We start from the raw sequence: 21,614 nt of genomic DNA, 5'->3' as shown, positions 1-21,614 counted from the left end.
TAAGCATTGCACGTTGTTTGTAATGTGTTACTGTACCTTGTAATTAACGTATTGCTATTACTTGTCCTAATCACTGGAAAAAATATCTGATATGCGTTTTTTATTTTGCTTATTATCGTCTATTTAATTTACGTTGAACTTATTAGAGAATGTAAAACTAACATAAAAATCTGTGAACATTATTTTCGCCGGAATGTTTCCTATGAATTATTATAAATGCCTCAGTGCAATACCTTTTTATTGAAATGAATTTTTTCGTTCTACTTCTTGCATCACATTACACTGCTTTTTTTAGTCTCCCACTACACTACATGAGCCCTTCTACAAGCCAAATAGTCAATAAAGGTATCTTTTATATTTTAGATTCATTTCATTCTAAGTGAAGAAGACTAGGAGACGTAATACCCGACCAAACGTTGATTAATACCTAATTAGGAATAAAAAAAGTTCGGGAATGGAAAAGAATGTTTGATCTCGGACATTAAAGACCGCGTCGTTTTTAATCTTCGCGTATAAATCTCAATTAGGGCTGGGCACAAGGACTTTGGACGAATTTGGAAATATTCGCGTCACCGAGATCCCGTCTCTCCTGCGACTTGGGTTAATTGCTTTCTATTTGTCAAAGGCTTTAATGGGTGGGGGAAAAACCCTCGCCGGGCCCGTCATATTTTTTCCCTCTTCCGCACAATCATCCCCCCTCCCAAAGCGACACCATTACCCCCTCCCCTCGAGATAAACAATTCCGATAATGCTCATTAATCTCCTCCCACACCATCCCACACGTTTCCGTCCTTTCGCAAGCCTCGCTCCCAGCCCGTCTTCCTGTTAACTATTCTCCTCCATCTTTTTTCTTCTTCTCTACCAGCATCCTTTTTCACCGTTTCTTTCTGTCTCTCTAATCTGAAATAACATTGAAAAGTAGCTAAATAATTTTCATCGGCGCCGATGCCCAGGAAATGAATAAGCAGGGAATTTATCTGTGTGACAAAAAACATATTTATATTTATGAATAAATAGAGCGCAGTAGTGTCTAAATAAAAGTGACAAGCTTTCAAGAATTTCTGCAAATAAAAAAATATTACTAACGTAACTGAAGCAATAGTAAGTATCTTTTGCGTCTTTTCATATTTTAGGCGGTATTTCGCTGGATATTTTGCGGGTTCTTGTGTCCCAAGTGAACTTTGAGTGTATTTCTATAAATTTTCTACTTTATCAAAGTAAAAATGCTGAAAAATTGTTAAGTAAGGATTCCTGTAGGGATTTAAACAAAACTATTCAGCTGTGAATGGCGTCAATATTACGCAATTTGATTTTAATGTAGACTCATACGTGTGCTGGCCGCCGCCCGTCAGGATTGGATATAGTCAATTACTCACGATAACAATCAACCTGACAGTTGGTAGCCTCGAGGATGCGTTAAGAAAACAAACCGTTTTGTATTGTCACGATTTGACGCCGAATTTCTCCAGTTATTTTCGTTGCTACAGAATTCTCCTTCGAGTTATCCTCATTTGAGGTATTCATATTATTTAACAACGAACGCCCTTCAAACTACTGCGTACTCCAATGAGTGCCGCATAGCATATATCATATTTTTAAGAAAATAATTTTCAAGAATTATAAAATATGAAGATTATTAAAATTAAAGAAAACCTGTATAATGATATCTATTAGCAAAATTGTTCGGAAGAATACCAAGATGAAACGTGAGTCCCATTTATGTCCGTCTTCTAGTGGCCCAACGACGGCTTTTCCTTGCCAACGCGTTCGTGCGTGCTGTGGGGGGCTGTATGCGTGCGTGCGAAACGAAGCTTTGGTAGCATCCCTCTTTGAGTCCCACCTTGCGCTTACTTCCCCTGTCCCCTTTCAGCCCCTCAACAAAATACGAACTCACCCCATCACTGCGTCTCAACTGCAAAGCTTCCCCACTCCAAGGATCCGTATCGATCTACTTCACCCTGTACACAAGCGGCACACGGTGGTTGAAAATGGCAGGAAGTCTGAATGAAACTAAATTTTTTTCATTTTAATGCATTGGAGTTCTAACATAGCGGTTCAAAAAGGTAACCTACCGGATTCCCAAAGCGTGTCTCTGTAACTTGTCTATAAGTAAGATTCCCACCTCAAAAGTAGGATGAAAATATTTGTCTTTTGATTACAAGCTTTGCATTGGCTATTTCTTCGTGAGGGTATCTCAAATTTATCTTAAATTTATTTGAGATATCTATCTCAAATTTCGAATCATGATTTCTCACAAGCTTCATTTCCTATTTCATTCATACTATGCTCGTAAAATTTACGTGGATTGTCTCTTAAATGAAAAATTCATGTGTCGCTTCGCGATGATTTTAGGTTTTTCTTACAGCGCCACATTAAAATATTTGCGAGATCTTGTGAATTGGTTACGTGAAAATAATAGCCCAACGGCAGAACTTCAACGATAAAAAGTTAAGCAGCCATCCCGGCCACAGCGCACATGAAAAATTTATCCAGAAATTTACGCATCCGCTTGGATAGTCAACTGACTGGCGACCGACGCACGGCAGTGTTTTGCAGCTGAGCGTCTACATATTGTCATTTTGAGTATTATCAGAGTGCTAGTAGATTCGGGATCGCCAACCCGAGGGCCAATTCCTAAACCATATGCATCCCGGGAGTTCTTCGCTTTTTTGAAAATTTGCTTGTCAAATACTTTAAATACGCTTGACACTGGTTTATTGACTGAGGTATTAATTAAATCTAGTTAAACTTAACACAAGTTTACTTATTCACTTGGGGTCCTTTGATAAATTTCAAACTATTATGGGCCAAAATTCTAAAAATAACATATGCCACTGGTTCAATCTGAGGTTATATTCGAATTCAGCGAGTGTTAAAACCCAAGAGTACCAAACCTTATTTTTAAAATGCGGAAAATGCGGGCTTAGGAGTTCTTTTCCGGCTTCACTGCATTTTCGATCTCTGTGTGGCAACAACAGACGCGTGGAGCATTATTCTGAGCCGGTCGCCGGAGCGTGGGCTTATTTAAAGAATACTCTTAACTATCACTTTTCCTAATCTAGAGTGACTTTTTCTTCATTCAATTTCAATTTCCAATTATTAGAGTAAACAACATGATACGTGATAATAGTTACCCATGTTCTTTCCGTTTTCATTTTAAAATACCTACAATGGCTTATTAAAACTGAATGGACATTTCATGGAAATTGCTAAAAATGCTTGTGCGGCGTTCAATATATACCATGCCGTTATGCAGGTTAATTACACTTGATACGTCCTTCCTACCAAGAACGTAGCCTCGAAGGGAATGAATTGAATATGAAACCTTTTCCTCTAAGAAAAAATAGCTTTTGTTCGAGCTTTGATACTGAATTTTCCAAATAAATTATGTCATAAATTTTTGTTTTTTATCTTTTATTTTCACCTTGATGTTCCATCGCTTTTTATGTAATATTTCTTTGAATTACATTGACCATTATGCGAGTGCTCCATCAAAATTGTATGTGGAAGAATTGATTTGGAGCCACACTTGCAGAGTATTACAAATAAAACCGTTTGAGTTCTGAATTTTCCTTCCGCATCGGGCCTAGCTTGGCAAACAAAGTATTTTGGGAGCACTTCTAGAGACGGATTATTTATATCCAGGGACAATGATTCATCATCAACGTTCGATGGGTAGACTGGCAAACAGTTACGGTATAGGCTGGAAATAAGACATTTTTTCAGTATTTATTTCGGTCTAGGCAGGAAAAATATTTACTCAACATAAAACTTAGCCATACTGCGCGGCAACTTTGGACTGCTTATAAGGTTGAGAATTTGCGCTGTCAATGCATTATAACCAAGGAAATAGCGGAATAGAGGTGAGCTAGTCTAGTTGTAAAATAGGTAGCGCGAATTTCATGATTAAAATTACCTAATTACGAGCTTTGCCGTCTCCGAAACCTGTGGGTAGATGTGAGAGGTTGATGTGCGAGTTTGAATGCGGTCTCTTCGATTTTTCGGTTCTTATCTCTTTTTCCTTCCTTCCATGTTCCACTCAATTCCAGACTCAACGGTTCTGCTTCCTCTCCGCAGTGCTTAAATTCTGGCTATGCGGCAAAATTCGCTCGTTGGCCTTCGTCTGGCTAAAGAAAAATTGGTTTGTTTGATATGACCTTCCTTCCAATCCCACCGTTCTGTCTCCGGTGCATATGCGTTCACAGACAATGGGAATTAGTCGCCAGAGGGATTTTTTGACGGCCAAGCTCATAAACGCTTGTGTGTTTTCGGCAAGGTTTTCAAGCTGGTACCTTTACATCTGAAATTAGTATTTGGTTCGTGGGGAGCATGAAACGATTCTATTTCTCGATTTAATGCTCCCTGTTAATGAAATACGGATATTTAAATTTTATATATGATTATTTATTATTTACTATATTTAGATATGCAAACCAGCCGTCAACAATTGAAAAGGAAATTCTATAACGGAGAACAGCGTAGCAATTATTAAAGTCCAATACTGTTCGGGGGATAAACAAATTTCCATACTTATTCTTTCGGCAATCTTTCTCTCTTAATTTATCGTTCCTGTAGGACCTGGAAACATAATGAGGTCTCAAATATGATGCTCTGCGTGTCACTCACCAGATTGTGTATTATTCGGATTTTACAAACAGCACATTTTTTATTCTATTTATTAGAAAATTAATGATTTTTCTGTGTAGGTCGTTGTGGCCGCTTTTTTCTGACCGAAAGTGGACAAATATCTTGGATAAGCCCAGTAAGCCAAAGTTGTGTAATGTGATGTAGGAATTCTCCACTGCTATCACAGTCTCAACTGTGTGTGATATTTCTTCGTTTAAATCCTTTTAAGCTTCACGAAAAGGCAATGTTTTTGCATGGTTCCCAAATTTGCATCGCGTCCTTGCCGACTGTTCCTTAAAGGGGCCCTTTAGGAATGTGAGATATACGTCTTTAAGTGAAATTAAAAGCTCCATCTTCTCCATCAGAGATGTCTTACTTCTTGCTACTGAGCTAAAATTCAAATGCTGTCAACGTATGTGCTTAAGTACTTCAAGCCCATTTCCTCAGGCCAGAAAGTAGTTATTCAAACATAAGTTTGCAAACAAGCAATGCAGCATAAAATTTTCACACAGGTTTCACAGTAGTTTTTGTCAAATAACCTCTAGTAGTTCATAAAAAAATTATAGAAATAATTGGTTACGTGTGATATTGAGATAGATATTGCTTTATTTTCCGCTCATGAAAATAGCTAATTTTAAAACTCATAAATTACTCTGAGGGCCGGGAAAGATTTTCAGCCCTTTTATAGTTCCGATTACTTCTAACTTAAGAAATTAATCCCAATTATTTCGTGCCCTTTATGCCATTATGATATTGTCACAGTTTTCGACGACTTCTGCAAGCAAAATTAAAAGGATATAAAGTGAAATTTCAAAACACATTCTATATTCTAGTACTTCTTCTTTGTTGCTCCTTAAGCAAAAGTATTTTGTTGTTGAAGCCACAGTTTCACTGACGACATTGCAGTCGTCTTCAAGTATGAACGAGCAGCTGGAAGAAACTGGCTCGCATGGCCGATGGTTAAGCGGTGGGGACGCTAAAGGGACGCGTGGTGCGAATATACACGTTGTAAAAATAAGTATAACTAATCTTTTGCTAGCTGAGCACCGTGTAACAATGCATGTCGCTCCCAACTTGTAAAATTTTCAAGTGAAATTTAATTTGATTAATAGGGTGCCTTGATTCGACTTCATTTGGTTTTTCCGCCCTTTAAAGTTATTAGAACCGCTGTCTTCCATTCCATTCCCTTCCGGGGAAACTTCTCTCCGTCTCCTCCGGCTTCTTTCGTTAGTCACCGTGCGCCATGCTTCCTGGGGCACCTTCCCCATTCATCTCTCCTTCCGTCTGCCTCACCCCCTTTTACTCCTCCAGGCGACAATCATTCTGTTATCCCAACTTCCTCGCCCTCCTTCCGCCCTCTCGTTGCGACCTCATTTATCCCTCCGTCTTATCTCCTCCCCCTATCGTCTCCCTCGCTCGCACATTCATTCCACACCTTTCCTTGCCTGCTCCCGCCTCTCCTTATGCCATCTTTCCTTACACATACTTCATCTTACTCCTGTGATCTCTTCAGAAGAGTGCAACGGCTCCTATTTCTAACCCTCTTTTCCTGTTTGTATGCCTGGTTTAACAACCCTTCTTTACTTTTCTCGCGTTACCTAAAACCGTGCTTTTTTTCTCTTGCTCTCTCAATCTTAGCAGGGAGCTGGAAATTTGTGGTTTGAATATAGGAGTAGGAGGATAGGGAGAATGAAAATGAAAGTGTAACCTATTTAAAAAAAATAGCATTGCATGAAAAGTTTTACTTTTAGCCTCAATTTTCAAATAAAAGTAAGCCAAAATTTTATGATCTCAAGATCAGCTCCTCATTAACTTTCACTAGCAGCCGTTAGATTGTCACTCTGCGGGGAAAGTTCTTGCATTTGTGATCGTAAGGAGAACTAGGAAGTCTATTTGTGATGCTAGTAATTTGGATTATAAGAGGAGTTTTCTCAGTCACATGTTCAATATTATGATTTATATCCTGCAGCCTTCTCTCAATGAAATGGCTATTACTTTCTCCTCATCAGTCATTTTTTCTCTTCCTTAATTTTGCCCTTTATAAGTTGCCCTTAGTCATTACCTGATTACATTGTTTGGAGGACTTCACCTTCGGTTTTTCCTTAGATCATAATTTTTTCCCCGTATTTGCTTTGTTTCGTAATTTGGCGTAATATATTTTTGCATGGTGCATATTCTTCATAGCGTAAATTCTTCTTTTCGTGTGTACTTCCTCGTTTCTCCGTCCCTTATTTTTTCAGCAGCTATACCCATGGCACCAGATTTTGAAAGGTTCCTCCATCTTGAACTTAACGTTTCCAGTGGTCCATGAATCCAATCTATGAATTATTTGCTGACGCGACTACTTTCACGTGATGTTCTTTCCGTCATCATTCGGCGAAAAACATAGCAGTTTCTTTCCGTTTTTATACCGAATGTCACCTTAATGGGATCCCCCACTGAAACTGTATTTTCTTTCCAGTACTTACCCCTCCTTTACTTCGGTTCCAATCGAGATGACACGATTCTTCTTTTCTCTTTCATAAGACTATATGATCCCAATATGAGAACACCTTTCGAGATTCATTCATTGCTCAAAGTTATACCGGTAACTCTCTTAATTGGCAAGAAATGTTTGCAGTGAAGTGTATGCCCATGATAGGGAAAAAATGAACAGGAAAAATGCTGCTAAGTATTGATTTGAGGACTCGCATTCGGAATTCTAACTAAATATCACATCTAACCAATTAGCCATAATCGCGTAGTATTTCTTCGTTTCAATAAAACAGACCCAGGTACTTGAATTTCGTTCAGTACCCGGATGCTTTCTCCGGAAAATTATGTTAGAAACTGATTTCCAGCCGGTCCGAATCGTAACCGGAATTATTGCATGGCATAGCTAAAAACAATATCTCTCTTTAAGTATTTATCTATTCACAGTAATTAGTATATAAGTGACCTTCGCACCTTCTTAATGAAATTTAAATCACATTGGTGCGTGAAATTTTCACCCATGTAACTCTCCTGTTCCTTTGTTCCCCAAACTATCTTTAACTCTGTCCCTAGCGTGGCAAATGGCCTAAGCTGACAGTCACCTGGAATAACAAAATGTCCCTCTATTTTTTATCTCTCTCTTACCTGGTATTATATCTCCCCAACATATCCCCCTCTGCTCCGTGAACGCTCAAGTATATATATGCTTTTTTCTCTCCCGCCGGGGACTCAACACTTTGCTTCTAAGGGAGGTTGCGGTACCATGTTGCGTGGCTGGGAGTGGGTTGGGTTGATTTCGGATGAGCGCGGAGGAACGTTGAAAATGGAGAAGGTGGTGGAGGCTGCATACGGTGGGGGAGGGGAGAAGGAAAGGCCCTGGGGGAGGGGAGAAAGAATGAATGCGAGCCAGTTAAGGGGGCGCAAGAGCGAATTCCGCACGCAGACCTTGGATATATCGTTTGTCCTCTCACTCAGAGGAAAGAGGGAGCGGGTGAAAGAGTTGGTTGCTATGGGTGGGAGAGGCGGGTCTCGGGAAGGGGTGGTTGGTTGACGTACGTGTATGAGTGTGTGCCTTGAAGCTGGGCTGTTGAAGAGGTGGGCTGGATGAGGGTTCACAGAGGTTGAAGGGTGGGGAAGGTTGACGGGGGTAGCCGGTGGGATTTTCAAAAGCACCTAATCTCCCCCTTCTTCCTATTTCCTGGAAAAAATGAGGGATAAAAAAATGGTGTGGCGGGTGCAAAGGCGTTGTTTTATTTTAAGGAACGTCGAAACAGCCGGAATCCCGGGTGATAATCCGTCCGAATTCCGCCGGTAGGCGGGTGGACTATTCTTTATGGGCATTACTTTTGCGTTGATGGCGTGATATTTCCTCACATTGCACCATTTCATAACCTCGATGTTATTATCTGTGAGTTTAAAATTCCAATGGAACTGATTTAGATCTTTTAAAACGGTTTGCTTTCAGCTGTTGTTGCTTAAATCAATTTATTTTTATTGGATAGCCCAGCACGAAACGAGGTGCACTCTTATTGATATCCGTTTTAGTGGAAGAAGTTGCCTTTGCTTGGATAATTATTTGAACGCAGTGATCATTAAACATTTTACATGATAAAGGCGTCAAAATATTTTATAAAAATGGTCTATACTGTTTAGTTATGAAAAGAATAAAAAAATGATAAATGATTATTTTATTTTCGCTCAGTTGTAACTTATCTCATTTGTATCACTTGTTCTTTGTTTTTATGTATTTTTTAATTGAAAAAAAATAGCTTTTCGTTTCGTAAGGTATCTCTTGGGATATTCGAGTGAATGGTGACGTGGAATTTAAATTTTAGCAACGTTTGAAATGACAATGTAGTCGTATAAAAACTCATCTTGGCGATCGTATTTTATTCATCTTCTCGTAGTTAGCAGTGTCTGAGAAATAAAAACTGGCCGGATAACACGTCCCTGGGGTACTTTTGCTCTGTCGTCCTTTTTCCTCCATGTCAACGTAGGCAGTTGATTTATTTCATTATCATACCCGTCAAAAATCATGATATATTACTAATATAACTCGTCCAGTAATGAGCAAACATATCAAAACTGAGGAGATAATTCTTGAAATTGGTTTCTTTTCGTTTCACCGAATATGTCACACAGCTTCACAGGAGGATGAACGTGCCGTTTACAAAAAAGAAGAGAATGACGTGACGCGCTCGTCCTTTTTTCATTCAACGAAAGGAGTGGAAAAGGATGAGAGGGAAGGAGAGGTGGAATGGGGTGGGTAGGTCGTGAGTCTGCGAAAGGTCGGAGGAAAGAGGGGAAGGATACTCGGCGCGTATGTATGTGCATGGCGGTTGGCTCGGTGAAGCGAAGGAGGGTGAGGTGTAGCACAGGGTGAGACTACGCAAGAGAGGCTGAGAAAGGTCAAAAAAAGGTAAACAAACGTGGGGATGCGTAGGCATACGGCTGGAAGCTCTTGAGGCCGTGACGCGGTTGCGTGAATGTGTGATGAGATTATGGCGTGTGCTCCCTGTTCATATTTTTTTTCTCTCCTCTCGAAGCGTTGAGGGATGTGGGTGGCTGTAGGAGGGTTGGTTGGTTAGTTTTTTTCGCCTTGGGGGGTGAGTTTTTTGAGGGAATGGTTGAGGTAGTGAGGGTAGGTAGAGCCTCAGGGGGATGTAGTGAAAGGGGTAGCACACAATGGTGGCGGGCTCACTTGTTTTCGGAGGTGACTGGAGCTTAAGAATGACGTCGGGGAGCAGGTGATTAGGGGGAGGGTCGACGTGGCGCTAGGGGCGGCGCAAGGGTTTTGTGACGGGTTGATAGGTACGGGACATGGAGCAGTCAAAAGATACGGCGGATGAGGGAGAGTAAGTGGGGGGATGGAGAGGGTTGGAGGGGTGTGGTGAGGGTTTCTTTCGAAAAATGAAATATAGGGATGTGGGGGAAGAGGGGAATTCCGCCCTTGTTGAATCGTGGCTTCGTTTCGTGAGCTTCGTGGGGCGTGAGAGGGAGGACGTTAGGAAGATGGCACCCATGAGTTGCTATCTATAGAGTTGCTATTATTGATAGAGGTATGGGATACCAATGTTCTAAACAGGGTTTAGAAAGTACTGACTGACTGAAAGTTCAGACTGTACATGTTGGCTGACAATGGTATTCATAAGATTTAGTGATTAATTGCTCTCCACATGAATAAAATTCAAACGATATCAGTATTAGATTGCAGTCCCTGAAAATAATCGTTTGCGTTTAACGGTAGATTTTCATTAAATATTGAAGCATTTACTTTTTACCAGAAATACTTAAAATCTTGTTGCTTTTCTGGACAGCCTCTTCTTTTTTTTGTATTTCCTTTTGGAAATGACAATATGACATTTTCTTGTCGAATTTCTGTGAATTTTTTGAATTCTTCACTTTTTGGAGAAAACCTACGGAAGGTGCTGTGCAGGACTGATGACGGAAAAGAAAATAGAGATATTTCAATTTTTTTCTCTAGGTGTCAATTACTTTTCCGTTTCATTTAGAGAATTTTTATTTGATATTTTCAAGGATCATGCAAGCCATTTGGTCCAATTTGAATGGCTCTAAAGGGAGTCTGCTCTGGTTGTGTTGCGGGCTGTGGGCTAACCCCACGGCGGAGGAGGGAAAAGCGGCACTGCTCCCTGTGGCATATCTCTCGGCACCTCCCCCTGCCGTCCTCCTCACCCAGGGTCGTCCCCTGACCCCTTCGTGGTACGGCAGTGGTCGGGTGGTCCTGTGTCGAGGTGCGGCCGTGGTGGCGGACGGGAAGTGGGCTGGCTGGAGAGGAGAATGCGTGCAATTAGTAGCCGTCCCACGCAGTTGGCGAAGGCGTGCCCGGGGGCAAATGCCTCAACCACCACCGCCGCCGCCTCCGCCCCCACCTGATGACTTTGGCACCCTCGGGGGTGGCGACTTCCCCACGTGAGGGACCCTCGTGCATTTTATGCCCATTCGGTCGTATCATCCCTGCTAGTTCCTATTGTCTGTCGATGGCAGGCTTATTACCGCGGAAATTTAATTAATGGCCTCGCCCGATGATAAAAACCTTAAAGGTGGTGCTCTCTCGCGAGGTTGTGACTCGAGTTTAAAGTGGTGCTGCTCTTAATGAGTCCGTGGCGAGAAGGTATGCGGTCGTATCAGTTTGCTCTCTGGTGGCGTGAATGAGGTATAACCAAACTGCAATTTTGTGGACAAGGCTGAGTTTTGACTCCACATTAATCTATTTTTCTTTGGAATTAAAAAGAAACACCATGAAAATAATTGAGTAAAAAATAATAAGTAATCGAAAATGAAAAAAGGGAGGGAAAAAATCATTAGCTGAACATTTTAGTGAAATTCCCTCTGAAATTGGAAATGAAACATACGCTACGGTTAATCGCTCAGCAATAGGAAAGAAAGTATACATAGTCCTATTTGCTACGAATCGGCCTGCAACTACTATACCCAGCTTAGAAAGTTTTTTCTTCATTTTTTGTTAGGGGTTTGCTATCCACAATTTCAACGTTTATAATATTTTTTGTTCAATTATAAATTATGGCATTTCATTAATTTGATATTCTCAAAGAATGTTTCCCAGAATAATTAAAATTATATTTGTATTCCACCATTTTATGATATGAAAGCTAAGAGTTGAAATCATGTGTTGTGGGTCATTTTTCATTTACGGTGACACCAAATGTAGGTGTGAATTCTTTTGTTACTAAATAAAGACAATTGCCTTTTGAAAGGAAGCTAACGAAAAACTAGTCTAACTTGTTAATTTACCCTTATGTAAATGTTTTATTAGGGATTATTATCATATTTTGTGGATTAAAGATAGTTAAATGATCAAATGTGCTCTAATGCCGTATTGAGTTTTTATGTAGGCTTTAGAATTTTAGCATTGTACACTTACGGTGGTGGTATATATTTAGTTAACTTTTTTTAACATCACTCATCCTTTTCAGCCTTTTGAGTCGAAATACGATAAAAAGTTAACTTGATGAAAATATGCTCGATTGATGGCTTTTTTCTTTAAAATGCAAAAACGTTTTCATGTGATTACGTACCATTTCATTCCTTTTACAGGTACCCTTAACTTTTGTTAGGCATAAAAATATTTTTACTTTTTACCTAATTGTGCCTTTGGGTAAATACCAACGTCTTACAGATGTAAGATAAGATAAGGTAACTGTTTTTGGTTAGAAAAGTTAAACTTAGGCCTTGTGTGATGGTTGGTTTACTTACACAAAGTTATGCTATATTGACTCAATATTCTCGTCATTTTAGGTTGTGTTCCTTTGTAAAAAATCAAATAGAACCGTTTTGCATCGGCAATGAATCCAGGGGAGACTTTGTGCTGACTTCAATGTCTCAAGAGCATCTTGAATATTTGGATGGGGACTCGCACTTTTGCCACCCTCCATTATATTTCGTACTTGAGACTTCTTTCCCTCCTATCTTCATTCTCTCACGAGTGTTATTTTTTCGGAATTTCTGCCGATATTTCAATGAGGAGGAATGAGCTTGAGGGCGGGAAGGACTTCTTCCCTCGTTGTCTCAGCTTTGGATATCCTTAGATATTTCTTCCGTTCATGAGTGAGGATGTTATCCATTCCGTGTATCACATGCCTCAGAAACCATTTCCGAGCATCGTTAATTGTGGCTTCGATATCTGTCGAATTGATTTCTTGGTTCTCTCCCCAGCTGAGCGAAGATCGATCGAGCAATGTGAACATTAAAAACCTGTCTGTTCGACACACGCTAAGTCTTAGCGTATCAATTGCACACATCTGTTGCATCCTCGATTCAGAAATCCGTATTTGCATGAGTTCATGAATCTGTCCTCTATTTCCCATCTTCAAACCTTTATATGGGTGAAACGCATGCTTTAAAGAATTAATTTCTGTAAATGAAATTTCTGAAATATTTTTTCTGCTGAACATTATGCAAACCAACGTTCAAACTTGTGCAGGTCTTTCTTTTTGCTTATATATGAATATTTCTCTGCATTTGCATGTTGATTTTATTTTTTTGCTGAAGTTGATATCATTTTCTAAATTAGTTTAACAATTCACCAAAGATAAGGAACTATAGGGAATACATCGTACCGTTAATCGAAGTTATAGAGACAATATTGTATTCTGCTTTTCCTTGGCTAGCAAGGGTCACGTCGGCTATGTCACAGCCGCGGTTATACCTTCAGCCATTGTTAGACGTTGACACTATTGTTAGAAGTGGTAAAAAAAATCTGCAAATAATCCATAGGTTCAATAAAAAAATGTGCTATTTTGAGAAAAGGAGACCAAAACAAGGTCAATGTAGTGTCCTTGTTATTAAATAATCTAAGAACATCGAAGCAAGGCTTGAATGACTCGAAGTGAAAAGTGTAATTGGCATAATGATTTAATTTTGCGAGGAAATACGAGGGTGTTTACCTGTGAATTGAAATGAGTGAATATTAGCATAAACCAGTGTAAACTAACCGTTTTCTCCACCATCAGTTTTCTTGAAATATTTCCTGGTTCTAAAAATTGTATTAATACTCAACGCTGAGCCAATTGGTTGCTAAGGAAGACTTTTTTATGAAAAATAAAACTAAATTTCATCTTCTATTATTTTTCACTCATTATACTTTAAGAAATATATCGTATGATTTTGATCGGAGCGACTGAAGCCCAGCCGTTGAAATTGTCGTGTCGCACCACACCCTATTGAAGTTGCAGCGTGGTCGTTCAAATGGTCGGCTGATGCAGGAATCCTTTCATTTAGATCGTGTCACCAGCTAACTCCCTCTATTTTTATTTTTTTCATCTCTTTTGACTAGATTTAAAGGAGACACGTAAAAAAGGTCATTGATGCCACCAAATGAGGAAAATGGAATAATGGACAATTTGTTTATGTCTTCATAGTTGTCGTTACATCTCGCACAGCAGATCCAAAAGTGAGGCATGACTTAGCTCTCTTCATGCTTGTTGTCCTCATTTCCATTCTACTCTCACTTGCGCCACCAAAAATATATTCTGAACAGGGAAGGAGAAAATATGCCTTTATCCACATGGAAATCAATATGTACTTCCGTATAATTTTATTTTCGATTTCATATCTCCTGCATTCCTTGTTTTCCTTCAATTGATACCTTTCCAATTCCGCTGTACTTGCTTACCAAAATGGTTAACGCAAAGCAATGGGGTTTTCTTTGAGGTCGCTCATAATCTGGCCAGTAATCCCAAATTTCCAGTCATAAGTATTGCTGGTAAAAATGGAATTTTACTCGTTCTTCATACGCTATCCCGTGAAAACTGACCCAATTTATGTTCTCATTTTTTAAATTCAATAAGTCATTTAGGGTAACAGTGTAGATGATTGCAATGTTTATCAGAATCTAACCTTTAAGTGAATATATCAATATCCTTCACGGGTAAACGTCTCCTCTCCGTAGTTATTTTACATTTATTTTACAACTACAATTATTCCACACTTGGATTAGGTACCAATCAGATTCAAGAATGTTCCAACGTCTCCAACGTGAAACCCAAATCCATAGCTGCACAATGAAAAGCGATACCTCTTACTACCTTGAACATAATTTCCCAAAATACTCTCTTTTCTTCTACTTCTTTGGCCTTAATTATCTGGCATTCTACTCTCCCGTGCAATATGTTGCTTTACTTTTTCCTCCCTTCTGCTATACATTCTCACTTGGCCCACTTGTGCGCGTCCTGGTTACTTGATCCATCCTGGCTTCCTGGCACCACACTTCACCTCCACCCACCCCCTGCATATGGCCTCTTTCGCGGCGAAGACGGCTCGACATAATTCCCCTCTGCCCTCGCATAAACGGCGCTCTCTTATTAGGCATCATCGCGCCTTTGTCGGACCACCCTTCTTCATCCTTTCTGCCTTCTTCTACCTTTCTGCGTTCGAGCGCCCTCGTCATATTTCTTCCGCGGATGTCACGGTCTGGCGGATGGCATCAAGGGTTGCACCTCCTTGTCTCGCTGCGCGCTCTGTGGCATCGAGTGGCTCAAGGGAACAGCGAAGCTGTAAAGAGGAGTGTCTGCCCCTTTTTCTCCCATTGAAGAAGAATGAGAACTACGAAAAAAGGGTGCCCTATTCTTACTTTACTAAGGAGCCCCTCCCCATCTTGTTCGTCCGAATTCTCATCCGTCTACTCCTTGGTATTTCACCCCCCCCCCCCTCTCCGCGATCCTTTCATAACCATAATCTCTTATGCTTAGCCTTGCATTGTGATTTTGAGTGGGGCCATTGGGTGGAGGGTCGTGAAAAGGTCTCTCCGTGAGAGAGTGGGTGTAGCGAGGGGTGGTACTTGCATCAATGGCCTTCTTCCGGATGTCTCGGAACGGGGGGGGGGGGGAGGGCGGGGGGCGTCGGAGGATTTGGTCGAGGGGACGTAAGCATTTTCAGATGGAGAGACGGCAGGAGTGGTGGTGTGAAAAAAAATACCCGCCCCGCGGAGTTTATACGGGGGGATTGGCGAGTGCGGAAATCGATGTGACCGTAAAAATAAATGCATGAGTGGGAGAGAGCTTGATTTCCTCTCGGGTCTCTGTGAAGTAAGGATCTCGTGGAGATGTTGGCGAGCTTCCCGTTTTCCGCATGGCTGCCCACGACGAAAGGTGTACTCGAGTGCCTTTAATAAGAAAGGAAGGAGAGGACTTTGTGGGTCTGGAGGACTTGCACAAGATGCGATGCAATGGATTTCACGTTCAGAAAATAAGGAAAGAAAATAATATTCATGGGGGCCACTTGAAAGCTCTCTTCGGGAATAGGATATCTACCCCTGGGTCTTTTCTTCTCCATTGCACCTGACAACAGCCTCACTTCACCTGTGCCCAACCCCTATCCTCTCCTCCCCCCACCCTTTGGGGCACTGCTCATGCATGTTCACCCCGACCACTTCCTCCCCTCTCTTCGGCTCGGCCGTCGTCGCCCTAGCGTCTTCATTCTCCTCCAAAGCATTCTCCCTCTTCCAATACAGCTCTCATATAAATGGGAGGAAGATTTGGGCATTCTACCTGGTGAATAGGAGGTGGTCCTGGACGAGCCTAAATCCCTGGTAACCCACATCTAGCCTTGCCTCACGCAACTCAATGCGGGCTTTTAGTGGACGTTTAAGGGTAGGAAAGGACAGGGCAGAGTTCTGCGTTTGAGCAGGCGACGTTAGGGGGACAATCTGGGCGTGTAGGTAAGTTGGGGAACGTGGCGGTTTTCCGGGAAGAGTTTGGGTTGAGAGGGGACTGGGGGGATGGATGTAAGGACTGGAGAGTGGTTAAGGGTGTGGAAAAGCGGTCGTCATGGCTCCTCTTCTCACCGCCCTTATTGTCCGGAAGATCTCTCGAGGCGACAGTTCATTTCAACAACTCAGACACAAGGCTCGAACAAGGCTTTTCTTTTACTCCTCTTTCACTCCCACTTTTCTTCTTCCCTTTTGGCCCGCTAAATTGTCTTGGGCGGCGGGTGGACCCTCGTCTCATGTTTTCGTGGTTGCGTTAATCGCCTAATCCCTTGTCTGGTGGTCTTGTTTGGGTCTGCGCACTTTGGTTCCTCATCGCAGTTGAGGGAAGGCTTTTAAAGTGAGCGGTTGAGATGGACGGAGGAGCGGATGGGATCGGATTTCGGTGGTGTTCGTGTTTCATGAATGGTTAAAATTGAAGACGCAGATTGGGAGCGACGGGAGGTTAGGACTTAAAGGCTGTAAGGAGATATGATTGAACATTTGGACTGAGTGGAGCCGGCGTGAAAGTTGATATGATTGGGATGCAGCTTGCAAAGATCTTCACAACGGGAATATAACGATGTTATAGCAATGAATACTGAACCAAGCGAAAAAAAATCCCTGTCGTGCACTTACGTTCCTCATATGTCTTTATTGGATTAAATATAATACCAGCTAAGCCGAGAACGATTGTGATGAAAATGTCCCTGCACTTTTAGAATAAAACGTTTTGTTTTGTTGATGAGTTGGCCTTCGGTCCATTTTTTACGCTCCCTCTCCTTCTCAAGCATTCATAGTGGCAGAAAACGTCTTGTGTACTGAAAATATCAGTCAGAATCATGAATAACAAAAGCATTTTCCGAAAGAGAAGTAATTAACGACTGCTCACATAATTTAGAAGAAAGTTGAAAAGATTTAATGAATAATCAATCTGTTTTGTTGCCTGTCTAGCAATTGCGTTTTCCTTGAATTTTCATTTCATGAGAGTTTTAGAATCGAGGTATAATTATCTTTATTCAAAAAAATATTTATTCAACCAATCAATGTGACGGTATTGCCTTAATATGGTTTTTTAATCATTGAAATCAATTGGAAACAAATAAAATTTATAAATGTACTCTACGTTACGTTAGTTACGTTAAGTTATGCTAAACGTAGTATTGTGAAATAGTGATTTATGTAAGATGCAGGTGGGAAGTACTAGGCTCTGATTTCAAGGCACCCTCGTTCTTGTATGAGTTAAATCTGATGATTAATTATTTTCAGATATGTTTTGCATTGTATAATTGTCTGAGGTCTTTGTATGAATCTCGGATGAGTCTTTCCTGTTTTCCTATTTCGTTAATGATCTTTGAATATAATGTACCTATTCCAGCAGAAGAAAAAAATGAGTGCTCTATTTGATAATATCGCGTTTCGTGACCTTTTCCATTGCACTATTCCCATCAGACCGAGTTTAAGCACGTTTAGTTTACCTCTCTTGCTTATCGAAATGGAATATTTTTCTCTTCACTTCTTACGTTATGCACCTTATGTTTTTCCCTGCTACGACTTCAATTTTACCCGTGAATTGAAATGCGACCAAATTATGATTATTTACATACTACCGAGCATGTGGACTACCTCTATTTATTTCCTATGGAAATTTATGTGAAAAGGCCATCTTTTTGATTCTAAATTTAATGTGTTGAGGTGGTAGAAAAGCGTGAGGCATTTAATGTTTCACTTATTACGTGAATTAACTCGAAGGTTGAAATTGAATTTTAAGGAACACATTTATAAATAAGGTTTCAGAAATGTTACAGCATTACTTCCGTGGGGGACACTAATTTTAAATATAATTATTGTGACCAATGCTTAGAGAAGGATCGCCTTTCAAACAGAGCATCATACCGGCATCTTTTACTGGGATAAACTTTTCAGTAATTTTCTGTCTAAGATAGTTTCGGGAATAATTTACTGGGAAAGATTTCACCATATCATACATGTAAGGTAATCTTAATGAGCATACCTAGCAGTTAATGCCGGAACAATGCTTTAAATATTAGCCATCAATGACTCCTAGTGATTCTGTTACCTCCCACCAGCGGGGTTGGGTAGCGGAAGTAGCTAGTCATTGGCTCTTAAAACATTTAGAAATTTTTAACCTAAAATTCTAAAATTTGGTGGCATAAGAATTTGGAACTGCGTCCTACCTGTTTTAAGGTAGAACCTCTACTACAAGGAATTTCGCAAAAATGCCTTGATATTTTCATACATTGAAGGGAAATGATGCCTTAGTCGATCTGTGAAAAAATAATTGGGGGTCATCGGCCGGTTAGCGCTGATAACTGGATTTGAAAATCGAGATATTCAGTTTCAAATTACATTGCTGTAATGGCGGAACGTAGTCTTGCCTCATTTCTACATTTTATTTCCAAAGATCTTCCCCATAAAGGCTAACTAAAAAAAAAAAAAACTACATTGCAATCAAATAATCAACGAATACAATGTATTTTTTCAGGTTACCTTATCGGCCACAATACCATAACGCCTTTAATACGTATGGAATCTGATTTAGGAAAAAAAGAGTCAAAGGAGGAAACAGGTACTCTAATATTTTTCGGGAAATAAGATATATGGTTGGAAAAAGAGATAATTATTGAAGAGGGCAGAGTTTTTGAATATTTGAAGTATTTGCATTATTTAAAGCAGAAAACGCTTTTAGATCTCTTGCTTTGGGATCAGTAGATAATTGGGAGGATTCCCGGAATGGCAGTTACCAAAGGCGTATGGCATTTTATGAATGAGACGAAAATCGGTGAGTTCGTTTATTTAGAATGCACTAAACTTGTACCTTAATTAGCAAAGTTAGAAAAAAACTTCATGCTAAATTATGATGAAATATGATTTGAACTATTCGATTACATATCGTTATGTGAAACAATATAACCAGGATTAATAATTAATGATGAAATTTTCTATAACTATAGATCATTTTTGCATCACCTACTAAATTCATATACTTTTCGATGAATGAAAAGTAAACTTCTAAATGATAAATTTTTGGAGTAGAAAATATTCATCATATCTCTTGCAGCTCGGAGACATCCTAGCGAGGTTAAAGCTATTCCCAAGCATGATTTATCTTTGCTTTTCAAATATATTCAAAATTTCGTTCACAGTTACCGATATCGCCAGATGAGTGTTTATTTTTTCATTGCATATAGAAAATATAAACCGTTTATATCCATTTGTAAAAAAACCTTTGTTCAAGTACTTGAAATATTTTATAGAGATTTGATTCCGCAGAGTATCATATCACTGCAGCGGCAATGTTTTGCTTCTCGTCATGAAAAAAGCACAGAGAGGAAGAGTGGAATTCATTTTGGACGAAAACATTTGAATTCATTCAGACGTTTGCCAAGTCGCGAATCCGTACTCACGCGCGGAAATTCAATTTATTCTTTTCATTTGTGTATGACGAGGTAGAAAATTACCAACGACGTTGCATAACGCTTGTCTAAACAATAGAGACAACAGGAAAACAGGAAAAGCCCACTGGCGAAACAGAGCAAACATCATTCTGAAAAAGATATTTGCACGGTAAGTAATATTTCAAAAAAAAAAAAAAATGGGAGTTCGTCCCGAAATGATTTTTTCTTTCCCCTCCCTCCCTCCCCTTTCCCAAAAGTCTCCCGCCATGCGGCAAAACAGTTGCAAGTCGTAATAAAAGGATTCTGTGAGCCCGGGGAATCACACGTAATTGCTCCATAAACGCAGAAATATTGTTTGCCGGGACGTGCTAGGAGCGTGGTTTGCCGGGGAGGAAGGGGTGGGCGGAGTTTATTGGTGGGAGGAGTTGATGGAACAAGAGTAGTAGAAACGTTGGGAGTGAGGCAAAGTGATTCGGAGGCAGAGGAGGAGGCAGTGAAGAGAAAGGTGGACATGAGGACGGGATGGCGGACAAGCCAAAGGAGGGGTGAGGTTGAGGTAGGCGGTGGGGCACGAAAATCGCCCTCTTTACCCCCTTCCCCAGTAAACGCGGTTGCCATATAGGTGTTCCGGGGGTTATATCCAGGGCCCTTACCCGATACGATGAAGCCGTTGTAGCCCTCTCTCTCTCCGTTGTCGGACCTCGCAGAAAACTGCCCTCTTCTCCACCTTGTCTCTCTCCCCATTCTCCTCTCTTCTTCCCCGCACGAAACTTTCCCCCACACGCTAGTGTGTGCCTAGCCACAAATTTTCCGTCCCGAGACAGCTGCGATATTTGTCCGTTCCCCGGCAGACGAGAATACACGCCCGCGTACGCACGCTCAAATGTTTCCCCGCACTACTGCTAGCGGGGAGAGAACGCGGAAACCGCCCTCAGTCCCGCAGTTACGTATACACTCTCTCTCCCCCTCACCCACACATGAGTCCACGTATGGCCTCTTCCATTCCCTAGTTTCCCTTCAATCCGCTGCCCCGCTTTATATCTCTCCGCTCCCTCCAATCTCCATGCTGTCCGTTCTGCCACTGCCCCACTCCCTCGGCCCGTATTATAATTCCTCTTCCACGGATTTACTTTTCTCTTTTTTGCTTACCTCACCTCCTCCCCAACACAGCCTTCCACCTGCTCCCATCTCCTCGTCATCCTTCTCTTGTTCTCCTGCGAATCTCCCCCGCTCTTTCCCGTTCCGAGTGGTGTTGCCTGGAAACAATTCCCGTAAGATGCCCTCGGGGGTGGAAAACTTAGGGTTGGACCAACTCTTTCTCTTCTTCTCTCCTCGGCCGTGGTGTCGGTCGATTGTTTCGAGGGCACAGGGACGAGATGGAGAACGAGGGAATGGTTGAGGTGAGTTTTTCGTGGGAGGGTGGGTACATGGATAAAGGGGTGGTGGAATGTGGGGATAAGATGGTAGAAGGGGAGTATCGGGTAGGAAGTTGGATAGGGGTAACGATATCGAGGGCAATTTGAGTGGCGGGCGAAGTGAGGGGTATCTGGAGGAGAGGAGGAGGGTGGTAAGAATGAAGGAGGCCGTGGAAAAGGGAGGAAAAAGTCCCTTTTGGGATTCGTGGAGCGAGAGGAAAGGGAGCTAGCCTCTTTCCCTCTTGGCGTCCGTGTCGTTTATTTGACGTTTCCTTATGGTGGTTTTATGTCTCATTCGCTCCCGTAACAATTTTCTATCTCCCTCTCCGTCTCCGACCTTTCCCACTCAGCCACCACAATTCGGGGCATCTGTTCCGATCCATTCCGCTTCTTCCCTCCGCCGCAATTCGTCGTCCAAGTCTCGTCAACATCCTCCTCTCGCTCTTTATTCCCGTTTAC

Source organism: Ischnura elegans, chromosome 1 (assembly GCF_921293095.1).
Source record: "Ischnura elegans chromosome 1, ioIscEleg1.1, whole genome shotgun sequence".
In the NCBI taxonomy this organism is placed as follows: domain Eukaryota; kingdom Metazoa; phylum Arthropoda; class Insecta; order Odonata; family Coenagrionidae; genus Ischnura; species Ischnura elegans.
This window is presented reverse-complemented; position numbering follows the sequence as displayed.